This window comes from Pleurodeles waltl, chromosome 1_1 (genome assembly GCF_031143425.1).
Source record: "Pleurodeles waltl isolate 20211129_DDA chromosome 1_1, aPleWal1.hap1.20221129, whole genome shotgun sequence".
NCBI lineage: Eukaryota > Metazoa > Chordata > Amphibia > Caudata > Salamandridae > Pleurodeles > Pleurodeles waltl.
The window spans coordinates 840,246,230-840,266,846 of record NC_090436.1 but is presented as its reverse complement, the minus strand read 5'-3'; the positions used below and the strand labels follow the sequence as shown (position 1 = coordinate 840,266,846).

The 20,617-nt window shown below is 45.2% G+C and overlaps 1 protein-coding gene across 2 annotated transcripts in view; it reads right to left on the bottom strand.

The window, feature by feature from the left end:
• LOC138287976 (annexin A1-like) overlaps nucleotides 1-20,617 on the bottom strand; it is a 150,690-nt gene that overhangs the window by 108,926 nt on the left and 21,147 nt on the right. The gene's annotated exons all lie outside the window — the stretch shown is intronic.

Below are 20,617 nucleotides of genomic sequence, written 5' to 3'. Positions count from 1 at the left end.
GTTACAAGGCATAGAATAAAGGAGCCTATTTCAGCATGTATGGTGGCACTTTGGATGGTTCTATATTATCATGTCAGAAGGAGGAGTAGGCAAGGGCCACAGCCGCACCGCACCACCTGGCAGTTATTGCAAAGTTCCTACATCTAGCCTGGTGCTTGACAAAGATTTAAAACGTGAAGAAGCTATGACCAGAAGTATCCACCACAAATACTATCCATAAAATAGGGATACCGATATATGAGGGCGCAAGTTATCCACAATAACTTAAGCAATCAATGAATAATCACTATTGTGCATTGAGCATGGACAGAATGCAAAGCAAACAAACTACATTCTCAATACAAGACAAAATAGATTTTGTGCCTGGCATCAGGACAGTGATCCATCAAACTTTTTATGATATCTTGAAAAGGAAAAGGTGTGGAAAATGCCTTGGAAGCAAAGAGGGTGATTACTTTGTTCAGTAACGTACGAACCTCCTTGTTTGAGGGGATTCATTTATTGACTAGAGATTTCAAGCTGGTCCACAAAATGGCAAAGGATTTCTACGTGGCCATCAGAGGTGATTCAGGCAGATCAGTGTAGGTAAGAACTGCTATTGAGAAAGCCATATTGGAGGCAAATCTCAAACAAGGTATGAAGGTACAGCCCAACCATAAAGAAGGATAGTATTTGACAAAGTCAAGAATGTAAAATATGTGACAGAAAGACAGCAAGCAGATGTCTAGGGAGCACTCATGGGGTAAAGTTTGGAAAAGCACACATTAAAAAAGGAAAACAGAAACCACTACAGGGAGCTTGAACTAAGCTCTGCTGCTGGCAAATCAACAACTAACGTTTCATCGGTTTAGTAAGCTAAGACAGGGTCCTGAATAGAGCCTGGGGGTTACAAAGCTGATTGAAGGATTGGTCAACAAGAGAAGAGAAGAGACATGCTTGGCAACCCAATAAAACTATTTCAGTACACTAGATCACTCATGAGGGATATGTTTATGAGAGAATCTGTGGTGTGGAATAGGGCACAAGCATCAATTACCTGATTAAGCACTACAAGATCAGCTTGAGAATAGGATGGAGGCTGCCCAATTCAAATGGCAGAAGTCCACAGTTCCAAAACGCTCATCAGGAGCCCCCATGTTACAGCACAGGTTACATGTCTTAAAAAAAAAATCCGACAAGACTTCCCTAGCAATCGTCCGTCACCATTTTCCAAACTACCTTTCAATGATCTATGACTAAAAGGTGGCTACTCCTCTTTGTGCCTTGCAGGAACATAACGTGTGTGTGTGTTAGGATTCCACGATACCAGTGGAATCTACCCTGTGCCTTGCAGGGTTATGCAGGAACATAACGTGTGTGTGTGTTAGGATTCCACGATACCAGTGGAATCTACCCTGTGCCTTGCAGGGTTATGCAGGAACATAACGTGTGTGTGTTAGGATTCCACGAGACCTGTGGAATCTACCCTGAGATCATAAGCAGATGCACCATGTAGCACAAGCCAGTTCCAAGGCACAAGAAGCAATTACTAAGGTAGAGTTGACAAACAACAAACACACATTGGCAACAGTGTATTTCTACCAAAGGACACCAGTCATCATAAGGAGTCCCACTACCAGACTCAGTCTGTGTGTACCTGCCACCCATCCAAATTCATGAACACAGGAGAAATCTATGACAACTGGAGAGGGATATTCATGATCATCCAACACCTGGTCTTTCTTTTAATGTATTCTACTGACAAAACATGTGGTCCAGAGCAAGAAGCAGATAAAGGTCTTGTTTTGCTTTTCACTAATGACTGAGCTGACAAACACCTCTGGAATGCACTTAGTCCAAAGAATACATTTATTATTTCACTACACCAGGTTCCTAAAAGGAGATTAGCACGTTGAAAGCACACGTTTAAAAAAAATAGTCACAACAATGAAATGAAAACATAACAAAATGATTCTCCACTGCAATACATGCAGCAAATGTATCTATATTATTATAATACAAAGCAAATAATGAATTAAAAATGCATCACCACAGGGCCCGTCAGGTGCTTCATCTTTCTCATGCCATCAAGCCGATGACCCCGTTCGACAGAGAAAGAGAGATCCCACCCTCACGGGAAATCTATATCAGGCATCAGACTTCTGAGCCCTAATTGAGGCCACTCCATCTCTCACTGTCGCACTGGATCTTTTTATATCTTAAAAAACCCAAAAGGAGCTTTCTGAAAAAAAAAACCTCCTTTTGCGATTCAAACATTCTGGCTAGTTTAGGTATGCTTTGAAAATAACATGTTGGGATTTGGCCACAATTCCAAGATGTCAAGTCAAAACAAGGCCATTTCCTGCCATCTGAGTACATCCTTATCACCCAAATGCCTTGGTGAGGAAAAAGCACGAAAACAAGACAGAAAGCACAGTTTACAGTGTGGAAAATTACGGGCAGCCTTTAACATGGCAGTGTCTAATGCTACGATGGAGTCAAAAGGCAGAATGAATCTAAGGCTAAACTGAATACAAAATGGAGTCTGTAACTGGTGAACACTGGACAGCTAATTCAGGTGCAAAGTTGTGAAACACAAAGTCAGTGGTCAAAACACATTTCACTACAGGCCTACACCTGGCCATCCTTGGTGGACGCCACCAACCACCCCTTTCAGGAAAGGGACAATATATTCCTTTAAGAATGAGATATCAGTCAGCAATCTTCTCATACGTGTGCGTGACTTGGGTCCAATGGCTGATGATGCATGGATAAATGGACTTTACACAAGTTACATGTGGATATCCATTTGGCATGGATGAGAAACTCTTCTTTCCGTGCTGGAGGCCTCTCGCTTAATGTGTACTTTAAGATTAAATATAGCAGATGGATGAGAGTATAATCATTTAGGATTAGTCAGCAATTATTTTCTACTGGTTCAAACTATGTCACTAACACGAGCCACTCAGGGCACACACCTATTTTGATGGATGAGGTGATAGCTGCCTCTGAAGGAATGCAATGTGCCACTGAGATCCCAAATAAGTGAAAATAAGAAAAGACAAAATTCTCAGATCTTTTGCATAAAAAACCCTCACAAATCCAACAACTGCCTATACCGTTCTGCTACAGTACATCTAAGTACATATAGATATATTTACCTTTGAACAGCACTTCATCCCAGTTTGCTAACTAATGTAAATAGCCGGTGTTCTTATACAACGTTAATGGTACTCTTCTGGTTATCAATGTTTTAACAATGAAATCTGGATTGGCCTTGCCGAGATTCAAACTATGACCTGTATACAGGAGAGGTAAGCAGTGACTCACCACTACCTGCCATGGTTGCAATGATAACAGGGCTATTGGATGGCCCCCAACCACTCCTCCACCACTCTTTCAACATATGGACCAAGTAACAATATCTCATCTTAAAGACCTCCCTGTTGATAGGTCAGGTAAACATATATGTGATAACAGCATTTTCATGGAAACGGTCACAGTACCTTTGCTGAACATGCAAGTGTAACTGCCCCCAATAGCCACTAAACAATACACTCTTAAGCTCAAAGGTCCCTTATGAAATTGCTAATTTAAAGGCATTTTTTCGATCAAAACTTCCCACCATGTAGCACATGCATTAAGACAGCAATAGGAAAAGTGGGATACCAGCAGTGCCTCCTATCATCAACAAGGCAGGAAGATCACCAAACAACCTAAAGGCCTGGGGCAGGGCCCCCACGCCCTGGACCCCACAGGATCCCATTGAGGATACCACTCTAGAAGGTGTCAGTGTCTTTCAGTAATCTACAGATCAAACTCAACTTTACAGTAAAACACAAACCAAAATAAAATATATATATATATATAAAGAAAACAAGTCACAGGAAGAGGAGTACTAACTAGAGCTTCATCCCACGTGTTAAATAACATAACCCCTCATTCTGATATTCCATTGTTAGACAGATCCTCTACAAAGATGTACAAGCCAGCAAATGTGTTAAAGAAATTAGCAACAAAAAGAAAATCCTAGCAGTAGGAGTTTAAAACGTCGCAAGAGGAGTTGGTCTTTACCAGTATTTTAAAGCATTAAGTAGCACTTGCAATGCAGGGGATCTCATGCAAAAATTAATTTAAATTAGTTCTCCCACTAATAACCAGCAGGACATCCTCTCTTGGCTCCAGGCTTCAGAAATGGGGAAATCACAAACAGCTTGCACAGATCAAACAGGTGCACAGATCTTCTCAGCACTGGGTAGTAAGAGGCTAGTTTGGCTCTTCAGCCCATACACTGTCTGGCCCGTGCTGGCATCCATGAAGTCTAATTGGGAGTAAAACTAACTGCTTGAATACGTAGCAGCAGACTGCAAAAGACCTCGGCAGCCTTTAAGTCTAAAGCACCTTACCCACCCTTTCCACTGCAATAAAACAAATAAGAAAAAAAAAAAAAAAAACACAAGCCTGAGGCGAGGCACAACTCTCTTCCCTTCCCTCCAAACATACCCACCCACCTCCACCACAGCCTTATCTGGTTTCCTGGCTGTAACTCCATCATGAATTAAATCATCCGAAGCACCTCATCCTGACACTCGGAAGCATTCCTAAAGGTGGTCCAACTGGCTCCCATCACCAATCTTGGACCAACACTTGCTTGCACTCAATTCTGCATTGCGGCCCTGAACTCACACCATGTAGGCGCTGAAATGAAAGCAACAGCGTACTAAAAAAAAAGCTTGCTTTTAAATGCCCCGCTAGGTGAACTAGTTTTTCTTCACCACTGAGTGCCACCCCCAAAGCAGTGGTCATCTTTGCCACAGTCAATACTGGTAGCCATCTTGATGCATCTTACGAAATCCTAAAATCTTGGACCCAAAAATTCACTTATACCACCTTCAACAAGACAGAGCCACAGTATGAACAGCTCGTCTGATTTTACTCAAGCTTAAGAATTATTAACATCCCTTCATAATTCCACTACTAACTTATTTGATGAAGAAACTTTAAACAAAATCCCAAATAATGTTCTAGTATGGGCATCACTACAAAGGCACAGTTCACCACTAAAACAAGCAACCATTACAGTTTGCATACATGAATCACAATGGTACATCCCAGACAGAAGTAAATACTTTACACTCCTCCAAACAATCTCAAGCACTTATTTACCCTGCATGTTGCGCAAAGTCAGATCAGAAAATGGGTATCATTCTGAGACCTTCAGCTGCATCATCACTCCCAATTCAAATCTAATATGCATGATTGAACTCACAAACCTAATTCATAATGGACTCTTTCATATCTCAAACTTAATCGGGTCTCTGCGAAGAGCGCTTGCTAAAAGAATGAGTAACAATCATCCTTGGCAATGCTTTTCTACAAAGCAATACCAGCCAAGCAATCAATCTACGTGTTTGGTAGTATGCCAAAGTCTGTGGCCTTATAAACTTCGTACCATTCACAACTTAGGAAAAGAGATTACTATGTGCTGATTTCTGCTGTACTTGGATAAGGATAAGGTTAGAATTATGTGGTGGTACTCTTCTTGAGTTTTACAAGGTTCACCAATTAAGTGAAGATTGACTTGACTGATGTGCCCTGAAGAACTCTGTTATAAAACGAAACACGTGTTGTCTAGAACTGTGAAGCTATAAAAAATAAATAAATAAAAAACAAGTATCAATACCAGCGAAGAACTGGGACTACACTTTTGTATCGCTTGAGGGTTTCTGTTTTCATGTATGGATGAATTCCTGCTATAGGACGTTTGATGGTCACCCCATACCTCTAGGAGCACTGAATTACCTTTTGTGGACTAAATCACACCTTGTGAGGCTGTGTGCGTGCAGAGGAGTTTCCTGGCCCTCAGATCTGTAGAGCTGGCTAGCTAGAAAAGGTTCACACTGGATTCTGCCTTTATTTTGTTACTCAACCTCTTGCGCTGGTTTGTCCTAGATAAGCTAAAGTTCGTCCATCTACGCAGGACACTCAGATTTGGAGACCACTACTTTATGGACACAAATATTTTATCATTTGCAGATATGATCTTGGGCAAAGCATGGAACCAGCTATACTAAGCTCAGCCAGCAGTCTGTCAGAGGCAGTGCTGGCGCTTTAGAAGGTTAGCATGTTGAATACCCTTGCAGTGTAGTCTTGATTCCACCTCATGCTTCTCTAATCCACCACCAGGCACTCTATGTTCCTTTATTTCACTGTTCTAGATTTCAGCTTTGTACGGATTTTTTTTGTCTTTCTCTCGCTCCTTCTCCCCTTATGTTTTCACTCTCTAAGTCCTGGTTCAAAATCTGAGGAGGAAAAATAAGTGCACAGAAAATGTGCGCCGGTGGACCCCACCTGCGACCATCGGTTCAAATTAAGCACTATCCAGTAGTTCTTACTGACCATTCTTAACTTTGATATGAGACTAGCAGGCCACAAGACAGAAACAAAAGCTAATAAATAAAACTGCAAGTGATGGTCGAATAAAACATGGTTAGAGACATAGAATAAAAAAGTGCAAAGAAAAAATAAGCAAGCAGCAGATCGAATGAGAATCTGAGAGAATAATGCGGTTAAAGAAAGAAAGATGGAAAGAGGAAAAGAAGCAAGGAAGAACTGGAGCATTAATTCCTGCGGACCTTCCTTAAATGGTCAGGACTTCATGTTACTCAAACTCATGAAGCACAATATGGCTCAAAGTAGGGGCATGTTATTTTTCTGGCTATTGCCTTGGATAAGAAAGCCAAACCCACTGGATAAGTGTGGAAACCAAGTTAGATATGTACAGGACATCTATGATAATATGGATACGTGGTTTTCTTTGAATCTCACAGGATATCTGTGCTGTAACAACATTTAGCGTTTCAGTTTTACTTTCATAGTCTGTCTTGCATTTGTAGTTTTCGGTTTACTTTAGTTTACTTCTGCCTTATGACATTCACTGAAGGCTTCCTGGCCTGAGCAAAGCCCTTTAAGAATGACAGTTTTAGTGAGCGTAAATGAATAACATTGCTGAGATTTGCGCTCTCACACTTCTAACTCAACGTGTTAGAGTCAAGGACATCGAATGCCTTTTGGAGTACGAACGTTTCTCTGCAAAACAAAACTGTTGTGACTCTCTTCCTTCAAAGCTCAAATGTAAAAATATTGGATATCCTAAAAGCGGGGCTGCAGCTGGTGCGGTTTGGTGCGCACTACCATCAAGATATAAAGAAACATTTAAACAAAAGAGAGGCAACAGAAACGTACAAATGTAAAAACTCCATCCAAGATCCTGTTGGTATATTGATGCTTTAATTCAGGTTCTATATCCGGAAACATAAGTGCAGCCAACGCGTTTCTCCTCAACAAGAGGCTTCCTCGCGGCTGCAAACACACAAAAAGACATACACAAATCCACGCAATCGTGCTAAAGGCCCAAACGCCAATAAAACACCATTAAACATTTCCACACTTAAACAACAATCCCTGTACGATTAAAAAAACATTACACTCACAAAATATAGATATCCATACCCCACTCCCTCAAATATATAAACATTGGTCGAGAGACTTCTCCACATTCGTTTAAACAATTATTAAAAACCAAAGGCCCGTACGCATTAAGACGTTTGTTGCCTCGGTCTTTTGTTTTGAAATATTTCAAATGTACGTTCAAGGAGAAGCTGGCCTTTAGAGGTGGGCAACGGAGTGTGGTTACGTAGGGGTGACTTCTGGCAGGGCAACACTGGGTAGGTAGCTTGGCTGTCATTTCATGTTCAGTAAGATCCAAAGAAATACTGAATAAGAGGGAGTAGAGGTTCAGCGGGTGTGTAGCACAACAGACTGGCATCCAACAGAAAGAAGGTGATAATGATCCGCAGCCAGAATACAATGTATGCGTTCTACCATGACGACTGACCCATGAATCCATTATTGATGAATTGCTGTAGTAAAGGATTTGTTGTGCGTGCTTAACACAATGAAGATCTATTTCTTATGAGGGGAAGAGGGGGCATGTATTGTAACACGGGTTAGTGCGAGAAAGGTATGGTCTACAAAGTTAAACCCAGGGATGGGTTTTCAAAAGAGATCATGGCTGTACCAACAGCTAATATCGAGCATAAAAATGTTTTAACAGACCATACGAGAACATCTGGTCCCTCCCTGTGGCAATCAGGTTTGGAATTATGCACTTTCTTTTTAATGTGCCCCAAGTATTGATTTCAGAACACAGTTTTCCTAATATGGTTTCTTAAAGAAAAAAAAAAAAATATTGAATGCTATTTTCTTTAAGGGCGGTCTGCGGATCGCTCAGTCCTACTGAACCCGGTAAGATACAGATTAGTATTATTGTGAGGTGATCGAGTGGACATCTACACTATCCACGCAGAAGAGTGCAGTGTGCATCTCAAATTCGTGCAGGCACGCGGAGGATGAATTCACAGGCTTGTTGTAATAAGGGCTCTTTAGAAACCATCCAGGAGCAAAAGTGAGCTGCTCAGTAGGAATTCACTGGGTACAGTCATACACAGTATCTGTAGGGTCAGCAGTTACTGGAGAGTTGCCCATATGAATACAATAGCTACAAGCAGCCACCATAAATGCCTTACAAATGGTCTACAAAGAGAGGGATCATCTCTGGGCTTGAACTGGAAGCAGGCAGCCATCATAGCTGATCTATGTCACCTCTTCATTAGAGGTGAAAGGTAATGTATGTATGGAGATAGATGTTCAGCCAAAGCGGAGTCACTTTTTGAACAAAATATGCCCTGAAGGGACATCATTAGAGTCTAACTGTAGGAGGCTGGACTGGCTTGTAGTGAGTACCAAGGGGTACTTGCACCTTGCACCAGGCCCAGTTATCCCTTATTAGTGTATAGGGTGTCTAGCAGCTTAGGCTGATAGATAATGGTAGCTTAGCAAAGCAGCTCAGGCTGAACTAGGAGACGTGTGAAGCTACTACAGTACCACTTAGTGTCATATGCACAATATCATAAGAAAACACAATACACAGTTATACTAAAAATAAAGGTACTTTATTTTTATGACAATATGCCAAAGTATCTTAGAGTGTACCCTCAGTGAGAGGATAGGAAATATACACAAGATATATATACACAATAGCAAAAATATGCAGTATAGTCTTAGAAAACAGTGCAAACAATGTATAGTTACAATAGGATGCAATGGGGAAACATAGGGATAGGGGCAACACAAACCATATACTCCAAAAGTGGAATGTGAACCACGAATGGACCCCAAACCTATGTGACCTTGTAGAGGGTCGCTGGGACTATTAGAAAATAGTGAGAGTTAGAAAAATAACCCTCCCCAAGACCCTGAAAAGTGAGTGCAAAGTGCACCAAAGTTCCCCTAAGGACAAAATAGTCGTGTTAGAGGGAGAATGCAAGGAAAACACAAATCAGCAATGCAACAACGATGGATTCCTGTCTGAAGGTACCTGTGGAACAAGGGGACCAAGTCCAAAAGTCACAAGCAGCTCGGAGATGGGCAGATGCCCAAGAAATGCCAGCGGTTGGTGCAAAGAAGCTCTTTCTAGGCTGAAGAACTGTGAATACTGCAGGAACGACAAGGGCTAGAGACTTCCCCTTTGGAGGATGGATCCCCCACGCCTTGGAGAGTCGTGCAGAAGTGTTTTCCCGCCGGATGGACGCCAACAAGCCTTGCTACACGCAAATCGTGCGTTTGGCGTTTTTGGACGCTGCTGGGGCCCAGGAGGGACCAGAAGGTCGCAAATTGGACCTGCAGAGAGAGGGGACGTCGAGCAAGACAAAGAGCCCTCACTGAAGCAGGTAGCACCCGGAGAAGTGCCAGAAACAGGCACTACGAGGATGCGTGAAACGGTGCTCGCCGAAGTTGCACAAAGGAGTCCCACGTCGCCGGAGACCAACTTAGAAAGTCGTGCAATGCAGGTTAGAGTGCTGTGGACCCAGGCTTGGCTGTGCACACAGGATTTCCGCCGGAAGTGCACAGGGGCCGGAGAAGCTTGCAAAGTCGCGGTTCCCAGCAATGCAGCCCAGCGAGGTGAGGCAAGGACTTACCTCCACCAAACTTGGGCTGAAGAGTCACTGGACTGTGGGGGTCACTTGGACGGTGTCGCTGGATTCGAGGGACCTCGCTCGTCGTGCTGAGAGGAGACCCAAGGGACCGGAGATGCAGCTTTTTGGTGCCTGCGGTTGCAGGGGGAAGATTCCGTCGACCCACGGGAGATTTCTTCGGAGCTTCTGGTGCAGAGAGGAGGCAGACTACCCCCACAGCATGCACAAGCAGGAAAACAGTCGAGAAGGCGGCAGGATCAGCGTTACAGAGTTGCAGTAGTCGTCTTTGCTACTATGTTGCAGGTTTGCAGGCTTCCAGCGCGGTCAGCGGTCGATTCCTTATCAGAAGGTGAAGAGGGAGATGCAGAGGAACTCGGCTGAGCTCATGCATTCGTTATCTGAAGTTTCCCCAGAGACAGAGACCCTAAATAGCCAGAAAAGAGGGTTTGGCTACCTAGGAGAGAGGAAAGGCTACTAACACCTGAAGGAGCCTATCACAAGGAGTCTCTGACGTCACCTGGTGGCACTGGCCACTCAGAGCAGTCCAGTGTGCCAGCATCACCTCTGTTTCCAAGATGGCAGAGGTCTGGAGCACACTGGAGGAGCTCTGGACACCTCCCAGGGGAGGTGCAGGTCAGGGGAGTGGTCACTCCCCTTTCCTTTGTCCAGTTTCGCGCCAGAGCAGGGGCTAAGGGGTCCCTGAACCGGTGTAGACTGGCTTATGCAGAATTGGGCACCTCTGTGCCCAACAAAGCATTTCCAGAGGCTGGGGGAGGCTACTCCTCCCCTGCCTTCACACCATTTTCCAAAGGGAGAGGGTGTCACACCCTCTCTCAGAGGAAGTTCTTTGTTCTGCCATCCTGGGCCAGGCCTGGCTGGACCCCAGGAGGGCAGATGCCTGTCTGAGGGGTTGGCAGCAGCAGCAGCTGCAGAGAAACCCCAGGAAGGGCAGTGTGGCAGTACCAGGGTCTGTGCTACAGACCACTGGGATTATGGAATTGTACCAACAATGCCAGGATGGCATAGAGGGGGCAATTCCATGATCATAGACATGTTACATGGCCATATTCGGAGTTACCATGGTGAAGCTACATATAGGTAGTGACCTATATGTAGTGCACGCGTGTAATGGTGTCCCCGCACTCACAAAGTTCAGTGAATTGGCTCTGAACAATGTGGGGGCACCTTGGCTAGTGCTAGGGTGCCCTCACACTAAGTAACTTTGCACCTAACCTTTACCAGGTAAAGGTTAGACATATAGGTGACTTATAAGTTACTTAAGTGCAGTGTAAAATGGCTGTGAAATAACGTGGACGTTATTTCACTCAGGCTGCAGTGGCAGGCCTGTGTAAGAATTGTCAGAGCTCCCTATGGGTGGCAAAAGAAATGCTGCAGCCCATAGGGATCTCCTGGAACCCCAATACCCTGGGTACCTCAGTACCATATACTAGGGGATTATAAGGGTGTTCCAGTAAGCCAATGTAAATTGGTAAAAATGGTCACTAGCCTGTCAGTGACAATTTGGAAAGAAATGAGAGAGCATAACCACTGAGGTTCTGATTAGCAGAGCCTCAGTGAGACAGTTAGTCACTACACAGGTAACACATACAGGCACACTTATGAGCACTGGGGCCCTGGGTTACCAGGGTCCCAGTGACACATACAACTAAAACAACATATATACAGTGAAAAATGGGGGTAACATGCCAGGCAAGATGGTACTTTCCTACACAACCCCCCCCCAAACGAAGGACAATAAGACTAGCCATTACCTGATGAGTCTTCATTGTCTAAGTGGAAATATCTGGAGAGTCCATCTGCATTGGAGTGGCTACTCCCAGGTCTATGTTCCACTGTATAGTCCATTCCCTGTAGGGATATGGACCACCTCAACAATTTAGGATTTTCACCTTTCATTTGTTTTAGCCAAAGTAGAGGTTTGTGGTCTGTCTGAACAATGAAGTGAGTGCCAAACAGGTATGGCCTCAACTTCTTCAGAGCCCAGACCACAGCAAAGGCCTCCCTCTCAATGGCAGACCAACGCTTTTCTCTAGGGGTCAACCTTCTACTAATAAAAGCAACAGGTTGATCCTGGCCCTCAGAATTAAGTTGTGATAGGACTGCCCCTACTCCTAATTCAGATGCATCAGTTTGGACATAGAATTTTTTAGAGTAACAAGGGCTTTTCAGGACAGGTGCAGAGCACATGGCCTGCTTCAGCTCCTCAAAAGCTTTCTGACAGTTTGCTGTCCATAATACCTTTTTAGGCATTTTCTTGGATGTGAGGTCATTAAGAGGGGCTGCAATGGAGCCATAGTTCTTAATGAACCTCCTGTAATACCCAGTGAGGCCTAGGAAGGCTCTCACCTGAGTCTGAGTGGTAGGGGGAATCCAATCAATAATAGTTTGGATTTTCCCCTGAAGTGGTGCAATCTGTTCCCCACCAACAAGGTGTCCCAGATAAACCACTTTACCCTGCCCTATCTGGCACTTTGAAGCCTTGATAGTGAGGCCTGCCTTTTGCAGGGCCTCCAAAACTTTCCAAAGGTGGACCAGGTGATCATCCCAGCTGGAGCTAAAGACAGCTATATCATCCAAATATGCTGCACTGAAAGCTTCCAGCCCTTGCAGGACTGTGTTCACCAACCTCTGAAAAGTGGCAGGTGCATTTTTCAAACCAAAAGGCATTACAGTAAACTGGTAATGTCCTCCAATGGTAGAAAATGCAGTCTTAGGTTTAGCATCTTCTGACATTTTGATCTGCCAATACCCTGCAGTCAAATCAAAAGTGCTTAGATACTTGGCAGATGCCAGTGTATCTATTAGCTCATCTGCCCTGGGTATAGGGTGAGCATCTGTTTTGGTTACCAAGTTGAGACCTCTATAGTCTACACAAAACCTCATTTCCTTCTTTCCATCTTTAGAATTGGGTTTTGGTACCAGTACCACAGGAGAAGCCCATGGACTGTCAGAGTGCTCAACCACTCCTAGTTCCAACATCTTCTGAACTTCTTGCTTTATGCAGTCCCTGACATGGTCAGGCTGCCTATAGATCTTACTTTTGACAGGTAAACTGTCTCCAGTATCTATAGTGTGCTCACACCAAGAAGTGGTGCCTGGCACAATGGAGAAGAGTTCTGAAAATTGTCCTAGGAGATTTATGCAATTATCTTTCTGCTCAGCAGTAAGACAATCAGCCAAAACTACCCCTTCCACAAGAGCATCTTGTTCTGTGGAAGAGAAGAGATCAGGTAGAGGATCACTGTCTTCTTCCTGTCCCTCATCTGTTGCCATGAGCAGGGTGAGATCAGCCCTGTCATAGTAGGGTTTCAGGCGGTTGACATGGAGCACCCTAAGGGGACTCCTGGCAGTGCCTAAGTCAACCAAGTAGGTGACTTCACCCTTCTTTTCAACAATTGTGTGTGGACCACTCCATTTATCTTGGAGTGCTCTTGGGGCCACAGGCTCCAAGACCCACACTTTCTGCCCTGGTTGGTACTGAACCAAAACAGCCTTCTGATCATGCCATTGCCTCTGGAGCTCTTGGCTGGCCTGAAGGTTTTTACTGGCCTTTTTCATGTACTCAGCCATCCTTGATCTGAGGCCAAGTACATAGTCCACAATATCCTGCTTAGGAGCTTTTAAAGGTTGTTCCCAACCCTCCTTTACAAGTGTGAGTGGACCCCTAACAGGGTGTCCAAAAAGAAGTTCAAAGGGGCTGAAGCCCACTCCTTTCTGGGGTACCTCCCTGTAGGCAAAAAGGAGGCATGGTAGAAGGATATCCCATCTCCTGCGGAGTTTTTCAGGGAGTCCCATAATCATGCCTTTGAGAGTTTTATTAAATCTCTCCACCAGTCCATTTGTTTGTGGATGATAGGGTGTTGTGAACTTGTAAGTTACACCACACTCCTTCCACATGGCCTTTAAGTATGCAGACATGAAATTGCTTCCTCTGTCTGATACTACTTCCTTTGGGAAGCCCACCCTGGAAAATATTCCCAGGAGGGCCTTTGCCACTGCAGGAGCTGTAGTGGTCCTTAAAGGAATAGCTTCAGGATATCTTGTGGCATGGTCCACTACCACCAAGATAAACCTATTGCCTGAAGCAGTAGGAGGGTCAAGGGGGCCAACTATGTCAACCCCTACCCTTTCAAAGGGAACCCCAACCACAGGCAGTGGGATAAGGGGTGCCTTTGGAGTGCCACCTGTCTTGCCACTGGCTTGACAGGTTTCACAGGACTTACAAAAATCTTTTGTGTCCTCAGACATCCTAGGCCAATGAAACAGTGGTACCAATCTGTCCCAAGTTTTCATTTGACCCAGGTGCCCAGCTAAGGGAATGTCATGTGCCAGTGTTAGGAGGAACTTTCTGTACTCCTGAGGAATCACTAATCTCCTGGCAGCTCCAGGTTTAGGATCCCTTTGCTCAGTGTACAAGAGGTTGTCCTCCCAGTAAACTCTGTGTGAGTCACTGACATCCCCATTAGCCTGTTTGACAGCTTGCTGTCTGAGACCCTCTAATGTGGGACAGGTTTGCTGTGCCACACTCAGCTCCTCTCTGGCAGGCCCCCCTTCACCCAAAAGCTCAGCAGTGTCTGCTTCCAGCTCCTCTGGTGTAGGTTCTGCACAGGGAGGGAATTCTTCTTCCTCAGAAGTAGAATCCACTGTAGAGGGAGGGATAGTAGGAAGTGGTTTGCTTCTACTAGCCCTAGCTTTAGGGAGCACTTGGTCCATTGTTCCAGGATCCAAGCTTCCCTGTCCTTTTTGCTTTTTGGCCTGAGCCCTTGTCAAAGCAAAAATATGCCCTGGGATGCCCAGCATTGCTGCATGGGCCTCCAACTCCACATCTGACCAAGCTGATGTCTCCAAATCGTTCCCTAATAGACAGTCTACAGGTAAATCTGAAGCTACCACAACTTTCTTTGGACCAGATACCCCCCCCCAGTTGAGATTTACAACAGCCATGGGGTGGCTTTGTGTTATGTTGTGAGCATCGGTTACTTGGTACTGGTGTCCAAGTATGTGTTGTTCAGGGTGCACCAGTTTCTCAATCACCATTGTGACACTGGCACCTGTGTCCCTGTAGGCCTGGACCTCAACACCATTTATTAGGGTTAGTTGCTTGTACTTCTCCAAGTTATGGGGGCAAGCAACCAAAGTGGCTAAGTCAATAGCCCCTTCAGAGACTAAAGTAGCCTCTGTGGTCTCCCTAATCAGACCAACCCCAACTAAATTACCAAAAGTGAGCCCAGCTACTCCCTTGGATTGGCTATTAGTAGGTTTGCTCCCACCACCACTGCTATTAGTAGGGACACTAGGTGTAGCAGTAGGGGTTGTAGTGGTAGGAGCTGTGGTGCCTTTCTTTGGACAACTGGGATCTGTTGTCCAATGGCCTTTTATCTTACATAAATAGCACCATGGTTTCCTTTCCTTGTTCTGATTAGAGGAAGGTTTGGGCCCACCACCCCCACCAGAGTGTTTTTGTGGGCCTGATGAAGACTCATTTTTAGATTTGTCCCCACCCTTGTCAGAAGACTTACCATCCTTCTTTTTGTTGCCATCTTTGTCACCCCCTGTATGAACTTTTCTGTTCACTCTTGTTCTGACCCATTTGTCTGCCTTCTTTCCCAATTCTTGGGGAGAGGTCAGATCAGAGTCCACCAAGTACTGGTGCAACAAATCAGACACACAATTATTAAGAATATGCTCTCTCAGGATTAAGTTATACAGGCTGTCATAATCTGTAACTTTACTGCCATGTAACCACCCCTCCAAGGCCTTCACTGCCTGGTCAATGAAATCAACCCAGTCTTGTGAAGACTCCTTTTTGGTATCTCTGAACTTGATCCTGTACTGTTCAGTGGTTAAGCCATAACCATCCAGGAGTGCATTCTTAAGAACTTGGAAATTGTTAGCATCATTTTCTTTTACAGTAAGGAGCCTATCCCTACCTTTTCCAGTAAATGATAGCCATAGGATAGCAGCCCACTGCCTTTGAGGGACATCCTGTACAGCACAGGCCCTCTCAAGTGCAGCAAACCACTTGTTAATGTCATCCCCCTCCTTGTAAGGGGGAACTATCTTATGCAGATTCCTGGAATCATGCTCTTTTGCAGGATGACTATGGGGAATACTGCTGCTGCCACCATGGGTATCTAAACCCATCTTCTGTCTTTCCCTCTCTATTTCTAAAGACTGTCTATCCAAATCCAGCTGTTGCTTCTTGAGCTTCAGTCTGGTTTGCTCCACTCTCAATCTATTGAGCTCCCTTTCTAACAATCTGTCATCAGGGTGGGTGGGAGGGACATTTCTAGATACAGAGGTATGATGGGAATGAACAGAAGGAGACCTGTCCCTTACAGAGGGCACCCTAACAGCTTGGCTACCAGTATAATGTGAGAGCACATCATCAGTATGATGTGATTCAACCTCTGTACCAACTATGCTAGACTGTCTAGTAATGGGCAGGCTGAGAAGTTTCTTTCCTGAACCTTTTCCTGGGGGAGTCCCTGGATCAGATTGAGAACCATTAGCTACTTTTTCTACAGATTGGGCACTTATGGCCTTATCTTGTACTCTAAGCATATTAATTAACAGTTCTAAAGAAGGATTCTTCCCTACACTCAAACCTCTCTCTATGCAGAGACTCCTTGCTCCTTTCCAGCTAAGGTGATCATATGCAAGTTTGGACAGTTCAACTTTTTGGCCTGTGCCAGACATTTTTTAGAGAGAGTAAAAGTGATAGACAAAGAGAAAAAAGTTTTCCGAACTTTTTGGAAAGACAGAAAAAACTTTTTAAACTTTTTGAAAGTTTAGAAGTACTTTTCAGCACTTAGAAAAGAGTGAAAAGAGGAAATGCAAAACTTTTTGGCTATGTGTATATACACTGACCTTGTTTTGTATATTTTTCTCTTATGAAAAGTACAATGACAAGAGTGGTAAGTAGTCTCAAAGCACTTATCCCACCACTGCACAACCAATGTAGGAGGCTGGACTGGCTTGTAGTGAGTACCAAGGGGTACTTGCACCTTGCACCAGGCCCAGTTATCCCTTATTAGTGTATAGGGTGTCTAGCAGCTTAGGCTGATAGATAATGGTAGCTTAGCAAAGCAGCTCAGGCTGAACTAGGAGACGTGTGAAGCTACTACAGTACCACTTAGTGTCATATGCACAATATCATAAGAAAACACAATACACAGTTATACTAAAAATAAAGGTACTTTATTTTTATGACAATATGCCAAAGTATCTTAGAGTGTACCCTCAGTGAGAGGATAGGAAATATACACAAGATATATATACACAATAGCAAAAATATGCAGTATAGTCTTAGAAAACAGTGCAAACAATGTATAGTTACAATAGGATGCAATGGGGAAACATAGGGATAGGGGCAACACAAACCATATACTCCAAAAGTGGAATGTGAACCACGAATGGACCCCAAACCTATGTGACCTTGTAGAGGGTCGCTGGGACTATTAGAAAATAGTGAGAGTTAGAAAAATAACCCTCCCCAAGACCCTGAAAAGTGAGTGCAAAGTGCACCAAAGTTCCCCTAAGGACAAAATAGTCGTGTTAGAGGGAGAATGCAAGGAAAACACAAATCAGCAATGCAACAACGATGGATTCCTGTCTGAAGGTACCTGTGGAACAAGGGGACCAAGTCCAAAAGTCACAAGCAGCTCGGAGATGGGCAGATGCCCAAGAAATGCCAGCGGTTGGTGCAAAGAAGCTCTTTCTAGGCTGAAGAACTGTGAATACTGCAGGAACGACAAGGGCTAGAGACTTCCCCTTTGGAGGATGGATCCCCCACGCCTTGGAGAGTCGTGCAGAAGTGTTTTCCCGCCGGATGGACGCCAACAAGCCTTGCTACACGCAAATCGTGCGTTTGGCGTTTTTGGACGCTGCTGGGGCCCAGGAGGGACCAGAAGGTCGCAAATTGGACCTGCAGAGAGAGGGGACGTCGAGCAAGACAAAGAGCCCTCACTGAAGCAGGTAGCACCCGGAGAAGTGCCAGAAACAGGCACTACGAGGATGCGTGAAACGGTGCTCGCCGAAGTTGCACAAAGGAGTCCCACGTCGCCGGAGACCAACTTAGAAAGTCGTGCAATGCAGGTTAGAGTGCTGTGGACCCAGGCTTGGCTGTGCACACAGGATTTCCGCCGGAAGTGCACAGGGGCCGGAGAAGCTTGCAAAGTCGCGGTTCCCAGCAATGCAGCCCAGCGAGGTGAGGCAAGGACTTACCTCCACCAAACTTGGGCTGAAGAGTCACTGGACTGTGGGGGTCACTTGGACGGTGTCGCTGGATTCGAGGGACCTCGCTCGTCGTGCTGAGAGGAGACCCAAGGGACCGGAGATGCAGCTTTTTGGTGCCTGCGGTTGCAGGGGGAAGATTCCGTCGACCCACGGGAGATTTCTTCGGAGCTTCTGGTGCAGAGAGGAGGCAGACTACCCCCACAGCATGCACAAGCAGGAAAACAGTCGAGAAGGCGGCAGGATCAGCGTTACAGAGTTGCAGTAGTCGTCTTTGCTACTATGTTGCAGGTTTGCAGGCTTCCAGCGCGGTCAGCGGTCGATTCCTTATCAGAAGGTGAAGAGGGAGATGCAGAGGAACTCGGCTGAGCTCATGCATTCGTTATCTGAAGTTTCCCCAGAGACAGAGACCCTAAATAGCCAGAAAAGAGGGTTTGGCTACCTAGGAGAGAGGAAAGGCTACTAACACCTGAAGGAGCCTATCACAAGGAGTCTCTGACGTCACCTGGTGGCACTGGCCACTCAGAGCAGTCCAGTGTGCCAGCATCACCTCTGTTTCCAAGATGGCAGAGGTCTGGAGCACACTGGAGGAGCTCTGGACACCTCCCAGGGGAGGTGCAGGTCAGGGGAGTGGTCACTCCCCTTTCCTTTGTCCAGTTTCGCGCCAGAGCAGGGGCTAAGGGGTCCCTGAACCGGTGTAGACTGGCTTATGCAGAATTGGGCACCTCTGTGCCCAACAAAGCATTTCCAGAGGCTGGGGGAGGCTACTCCTCCCCTGCCTTCACACCATTTTCCAAAGGGAGAGGGTGTCACGCCCTCTCTCAGAGGAAGTTCTTTGTTCTGCCATCCTGGGCCAGGCCTGGCTGGACCCCAGGAGGGCAGATGCCTGTCTGAGGGGTTGGCAGCAGCAGCAGCTGCAGAGAAACCCCAGGAAGGGCAGTGTGGCAGTACCAGGGTCTGTGCTACAGACCACTGGGATTATGGAATTGTACCAACAATGCCAGGATGGCATAGAGGGGGCAATTCCATGATCATAGACATGTTACATGGCCATATTCGGAGTTACCATGGTGAAGCTACATATAGGTAGTGACCTATATGTAGTGCACGCGTGTAATGGTGTCCCCGCACTCACAAAGTTCAGTGAATTGGCTCTGAACAATGTGGGGGCACCTTGGCTAGTGCTAGGGTGCCCTCACACTAAGTAACTTTGCACCTAACCTTTACCAGGTAAAGGTTAGACATATAGGTGACTTATAAGTTACTTAAGTGCAGTGTAAAATGGCTGTGAAATAACGTGGACGTTATTTCACTCAGGCTGCAGTGGCAGGCCTGTGTAAGAATTGTCAGAGCTCCCTATGGGTGGCAAAAGAAATGCTGCAGCCCATAGGGATCTCCTGGAACCCCAATACCCTGGGTACCTCAGTACCATATACTAGGGGATTATAAGGGTGTTCCAGTAAGCCAATGTAAATTGGTAAAAATGGTCACTAGCCTGTCAGTGACAATTTGGAAAGAAATGAGAGAGCATAACCACTGAGGTTCTGATTAGCAGAGCCTCAGTGAGACAGTTAGTCACTACACAGGTAACACATACAGGCACACTTATGAGCACTGGGGCCCTGGGTTACCAGGGTCCCAGTGACACATACAACTAAAACAACATATATACAGTGAAAAATGGGGGTAACATGCCAGGCAAGATGGTACTTTCCTACACTAACCCAGAGTCATAAGGGGCAAGGAACAGGCAAGCACTGGTTATGGATAGTCAGGAGCCAATCTTATAGTTAGAGTAGAAACAGTGTAAATAAAACCAGTGTGTTCAGTTAGAGCAAATAGGATTTTGCCTGATGCTCATTCAAAAGACATCCACCGCTTTGCTATTGAGAATTTGCACATTACTGACAGTCTTTCCTTGCCATGGTCTAGCTGGGAGTGAAGGGTAAACAGCTCTGCATAGAGGCAGCGCTGATAAATGCCCTGTGGGTGTGATTTAAGAGTGACAGAGGAACATGGGTAATCACTGATTAGTCGCCTTGATAAATGCTTTTCCAAGGTCACCCATAAATGAAAATGGGATAAACCTACAGGCTACTGCTGCAGACTGCAGTCTAAAAAATAAACATGCCTAGCTAAGAATACATATACTTACAATGTATATATAATTGTACGGCAATTGCCTTTATATGGTTCCTTCTACCCCTGACAAGTTATTAAAGAGCTTTGTAGCAAGTGGCATGCTACTTCAAACCCCAAGGTTGGAGGTTATTGAAATGGATATTGAATTATTTATCAATTTTCGCCCAGTTTCTGCAGTGGACCATTTATAAACTGGAACCAGG